The sequence below is a fragment of the Aulonocara stuartgranti genome (genome assembly GCF_965226115.1).
Source record: "Aulonocara stuartgranti genome assembly, chromosome: 6".
Classification (NCBI taxonomy): Eukaryota; Metazoa; Chordata; class Actinopteri; order Cichliformes; family Cichlidae; genus Aulonocara; species Aulonocara stuartgranti.
This window is the reverse complement of record NC_138944.1, coordinates 24,370,391-24,376,390: the sequence shown is the minus strand read 5'-3', so window position 1 is coordinate 24,376,390 and position 6,000 is coordinate 24,370,391.

The following is a 6,000-nucleotide window of genomic DNA, read 5'->3' as shown; positions in this document are numbered from 1 at the left end:
TTCACATTTCCCCTCCTTGTTATCTTGGGTTTCACTTGTGGATGCAGGGGGACAGTGGTGTCCTTGTTTGATTCTAATTATGGTCCTCACCTCAAAAGTTCCCCCCTGGGAACTCCCCTCCTCTCTCTCCTCCAAGAGGTCTAAAGACACACTCAGACTGACTCAGTAAGTGTAAAGGAAAATGAAGATAAGCCCAAGCTGTTTGAAAAGGAGGTGAAGCTCCGCTGGAGTCTCACTGGAGACGCTTTCTGTCAATTGTCTTATCTCCTCTGGCATGTCGTAGTGTCTCTGCGGGCCAGCTGACTGCTGAAAGACGAATGAGGTCATCGAGACGGCATCAAAACCTCGAGCTCGGTTTTAAGATAAGATAAGATAAGATAAGATAACCTTTATTAGTCCCACACGTGGGAAATTTGTTTTGTCACAGCAGGAAGTGGACAGTGCAAAAGTTATGAGGCAAAAATTAGAATACAATAAGAATAAATACAGTACACAACTGTACAGAATAGAATAAAATAAAATACTATATACAGTAGAATAAAATAAATATACAATAAGATAAAAATAGAATACAAATACAAATACTATATACAACTGAGTAAAAATACAACGATGACAGAAAGGATTATTGCACTTAGTATTATTGCATATGTATGGATGTGTGTGCTTGATCAGTTAAAGTCTTTATTATGGAGTCTGACAGCAGTGGGGAGGAAAGACCTGCGAAATCTCTCCGTCCCACACCGTGGGTGCCGCAGTCTCCCACTGAAGGAGCTGCTCAGTGCTGTCACAGTCTGCTGCATGGGGTGGGAGATGTTGTCCATCAGGGATGACAGCTTAGCCACCATTCTCCTGTCACTCACCACCTCCACTGGGTCCAGAGGGCATCCTAGAACAGAGCTGGCCCTTCGGATCACCCTGTTCAGTCTCTTCCTGTCCCCAGCAGAGATGCTGCCGCCCCAGCAGACCACACCATAAAAGATAGCAGAAGCCACAACAGAGTCATAGAAGGTCTTCAGGAGTGGGCCCTCCACTCCAAACGACCTGAGTCTCCGCAGCAGGTACAGCCTGCTCTGCCCTTTCCTGTAGAGGGCGTCTGAGTTATGAGTCCAGTCCAGTCTATTGTTCAGATGAACACCAAGGTACCTGTAGCTGTCCACAGCCTCAATGTCCATACCTTGGATGTTCAGTGGTTGCAGTGGAGAATGCTTGTGCCTGCGGAAGTCTACCACCAGTTCCTTGGTTTTACTGGCGTTGATCTGGAGGTAGTTCAGCTGGCACCAGTCCACAAAGTCTTGGGTCAGACCTCTGTACTCCTTGTCGTCCCCATCAGTGATGAGGCCGACTATTGCAGAGTCATCAGAGAACTTCTGCAGGAAGCACTGGGTGGAATTGTGGGAGAAGTCTGCAGTGTAGATGGTGAAGAGGAACGGAGCCAGAACCGTTCCCTGTGGGGCCCCCGTACTGCAGACGACCCTGTCCGACACACAGCCCTGAGTCCTCACATACTGTGGTCGGTCGGTGAGGTAGTCCAGGATCCAGGTAGTGAGGTGATGGTCCACTCCAGAGTTCACCAGCTTGTCCTTTAGAACCGAGGGAAGAATAGTGTTGAAGGCACTGGAGAAATCAAAGAACATGATTCTCACAGTGCTTCCAGCGGTCTCCAGGTGAGCGAGGGAACGATGTAGGAGGTGAATGACGGCATCATCCGCTCCAATGCCAGGCTGGTAGGCAAACTGAAGTGGGTCCAGTGATGAGCTTATTAGGCGCCGAAGCTGAGCCAGGACCAACCGCTCCAGGGTCTTCATCAGGTGGGATGTCAGAGCCACCGGCCTGTAGCTGTTGAGGTCCTTGGGGCGTGAAGTCTTTGGCACTGGTACAACACAGGAGGTTTTCCAGAGCTGTGGGACTCTTCCCAACCTCAGGCTCAGGTTGAAGAGGTGCTCCATCACCCCACACAGTTGGTCCGCGCAGGACCTGACGACCCTCGAGCTGATGCCATCTGGACCCGCTGCCTTCTTGCCATTAATCCTCCTCAGTTCCCTCCTAACCTGGGTGGTTGAGAGAGACAGGCTGGAGCCTTGTGTTGAGTGTGTATTGGATGCTGTTGTTGGGGGTGGGGGGGAGTGAGCAGGGTGAATAGAGGAGGTGTGAAGTGTCTGAGGTGGAACAGCAGCAGTGGGGGTGGGTGAGTCTGCAGCCGATGTTGCAGACTGCCTCATGGCTGAGTCAAATCTGTTGAAGAAATGATTCAGTTCATTTGCCCATCTCACATCCCTCCCAGGCAGAGAGTTCTGCTGTTTGTGGCCCGAGATGGTTCTGAGGCCTCTCCAGACTTCACCAACGTTGTTTTGTTGAAGCTGGTTCTCCATCTTCTGCCTGTAGCTCTCCTTCCCATTCCTTATCAGTCCCCTCAGCTCTCTCTCTGCACCCTTTTCAACTCCTCTTTGTCTCTGGATTTGAAGGCCCTCCTCTTCTGCTTGAGGACGGTTTTAATTTCTGGGGTAATCCAAGGTTTGTTGTTGGAGAAACACCGTACAGTCCTGGTAGGTACAGTGTTATCCACACAGAAGTTTATATAGTCAGTAATGCATGTAGTAAGGCTGTCGATGTCCTCACCGTGGTCATCACAAATCACCTCCCACACAGTCGACTCAAAACAATCCTTAAGAGCCTCCTCGCTCTCCTCTGACCATCTCTGTACTGTGCGGGTGGCTGGTGGCTCCCTGCGCACTAAGGGCTCATACACAGGGACAAGGTGCACCAGGTTGTGATCAGATCTGCCCAGGGGAGGGAGAGGTGATGAACTGTATGCCTCTTCTGCATTGGCATACAGTAAGTCCAGTGTTTTATTGACTCTGGTTGGGCAGGTCACATACTGGGTGAAGGTGGGCAGTGTGATGTTGCTGCCGCGAGTGCTCTTCTGTGTGTGATGTTACAGGTCAGCGCTAACACATATAGCCCTAACAAAATGTTTTCAGTTGGGTTGTTTCTCAGCCATCTCCTAAGACAAGTGAGGGAATAGCCATGAAGGTTGCAACTCAAAACACATGTCTCAGCAGCCTTTTCCTTTTTCATTCTTTGGCATCAGGTCCAGTAATTAGCAAAGCTAACCACATCCTTATTTACTTCGATTTTTTTAAACTCAAATTTCTGTTCCTAATATTCTTTCATCACTTAGCTCACTGATAAGAAATGGATGGCTAGATGTACCAGCCCTGTATGGATCAGTATCACAAATGGATCAGATAAGCACAAACAAAGCATTTTGTTCAGAAAGGTAATTATACAGTCATATAATACTTCCTCCTCCGCTACATCCTCTTACACTTTGCAGCAGGAATGAATGATTCCACATGAGCAGGACTTTCCTTATACCACTTCAAATCGGCTTAAATGTCAACAGAGCAAAAAAAAAAAAGGCAATTTACCATACTAAAAGGTCAGCTCAATCAGGCACATTTATTTGTTCAGTGAAGCGCACAAAGCCTATTCTTTGTGCAGTGAGGGTGGCAATTTTTTGTGGTGGGGCTCTGCCCTCCTGTGGTCAGCAAAGCAACTCTCAAGGTGTCTCGGAAGTACAATACATTTACTTGTTCAGTGATTTTTCTTGTTACTGTTGTATACTGTGACTAATATGTCCGATGACATAATGTCCTTAAGTCTTCGCTTTGTTTTCGGATGTCTAAGCACAAGCACAACCTTGTATGTAGGAGTCATTGGATTGTAGCAGCAGGTAAAGAACAGGTGTAACAGTGCATTTTGCAGAGGTGTAATTATGTAGTCTTATATGTAGGCCATAGAAGAAGCCACAATAAACATCCTGAGAAGACATGTGAGCAACAATTTAACATGGACGCAGATCCACCAGACAAAGTCTGGATGTCAGAATACACTCATTTATTGTCGTCTTTTTATCACAACCAAGTATTAGAAGTATTACAATTTATTGTTTATGAGTCTTATAATTACAAGTCTTGTCCTGCGACAGCAGGATAGGCCTCAGTCCAACCACAACCCTAAACCCTAAAGCACAAGAGAATGGACGGACAGATGGATATTTATCCAATATATTAAAAACTCTCCTTTTCTTTTATCTCATAACTTCAGTTTCTTTTACTTTGCAGGTTAGGGTGAGATTATGGTTTATAACTGTACTCTAGTTCCTTTGCCAATTGATGTATTTTGACGCTCATGCTTTTTGTACTTTTAATCAAGTAAAATGACACTGATGAGAAATAAAATACTCAGTTTACTTGCATTTGATTCATCTTTCTCCAGTCGCCATGTTTATTTAGGAATGGGCCTTTATTATTTGACCATTAGCAGCAGTCCTGAAGATTAATTTACTGGCTTTTGACTAAAAGCTTGATCTACTCTAAACGTGGGGCTTCCATTTGGTAATAACAGCTCCACACATGAGATGAAGACTGCAAGCTCCAGTTGAAAACTCTGCGGACTTCAGAGATTTGACTATTTTGTTACATGCTATCTTTATCACAACATCTACACTTTATGAAAACAGGCAGATTAGCTTGCTGAAGATCATCTGATATGACTCAGTGGTCCAAAACAGCTACTAAATGGACCATTCAGTAGAGATTGTATTTTGCCAACTGATTTTTCCAAGGTAGAGAATGAAGTCTTAAATCACAGCAGCGTTTCTTATGTCTCATTTGCATTCATGTTTTTTTAATAACCGATATATTTTTTTAACCATTTGAATTTTCTGCGTTGTGTTCATCAGTTGCATGTGTCCACAGAATAACTGGTATCACTTTCTTCCTTTTAGTCGGACTTGTCAGACAGCGTTAGCCAAGCTGATGCTACAGCCTCCAGCTGTTATCTTTGGATCCACGTTTTGAATTACTGTGCGCTACTTTTGTAATTTCTGCATTGATTTTAGTGTTGACTGATGAGTTTAAGTCTCATGACAGTAGAGTCGCAGCACTTGTGTGACAAGTGAAGAGACAGGAGCGCAGGAGCTTGGGCAAAAACGACAACCGAAATGGTCTGGGAACACCGGCTCTCTACCAAAAAATCCCTTCACTCATGTCAGATGCAGACATGTTTTCATATACGTAATCAGTACTTTAAAATGTCCAGCGGGGCCCATCATATGGATAATAGATTTCCTCCAGTTGAAAGAGAAGCTTGGATAATTTTGTTCGTTGTGAACCTTAGTGAAGCATGAAACCACACACTGAGGAGCATGCAAAAGCTGCTCTTTCAACTGCAGCCAAAATATGTCCATGGAGGTTTGTCTTTCCCTCAGCACACTCACAAGTATTTTCCACTCAAAACACAGTTCTGCCCATCTATTGTCATTATTGAGAAAAAAGAAGAAGAAGAAGAAAAAGCTGTTGATTAGTTTAATTTGTAGGTTTTGTTTATCCCTGATCTGAACCACATTCTGACTGGTCCCATTTTACTTGCCATTATGTAAATACTACTTAAACTGTGATGTAGTGCGGAAGGATGAAGAAGAAAAGAAGATATGAATATTCAGAGGCTTAAGTGTGTGACAGTCATAGAGCAAAGGCTCCATCGGCAAAATTCTTCCAAATATAGGCAAAATACGATCGCTCAAAACTTCCTTAATCAGTTTGGAGAAACATTTCTTTAGTCAGGGTTGTCAGGGGTCACTCTGATGATGGGTCTCCCAGAGGGAAGAATGTAATGACTGTGAACTGAACGTTGGCTTCACATGTGTCTCCCCGATCACACTTGCTACTTCTATATAAGATATAGATATACATGAACTTCTTTCACATATAAACTTGGTTTCAAACAATTTCCACAAAACATTAACAACAAAAAAAAGAAAGGCATAAAAGAAGCACAGGTTAAATCAGCAAGAAAATATAACTGCCCTTGTACTTTCCTTTTTACCCAAATCTACAAGTTTTTACATTAGTTTACTTAAAATTTTTACTTTTACAACCTCTGGAGGTAATACATAAATCAGCTGTTTGGAAATGTTGATGGCCATTGTTAATG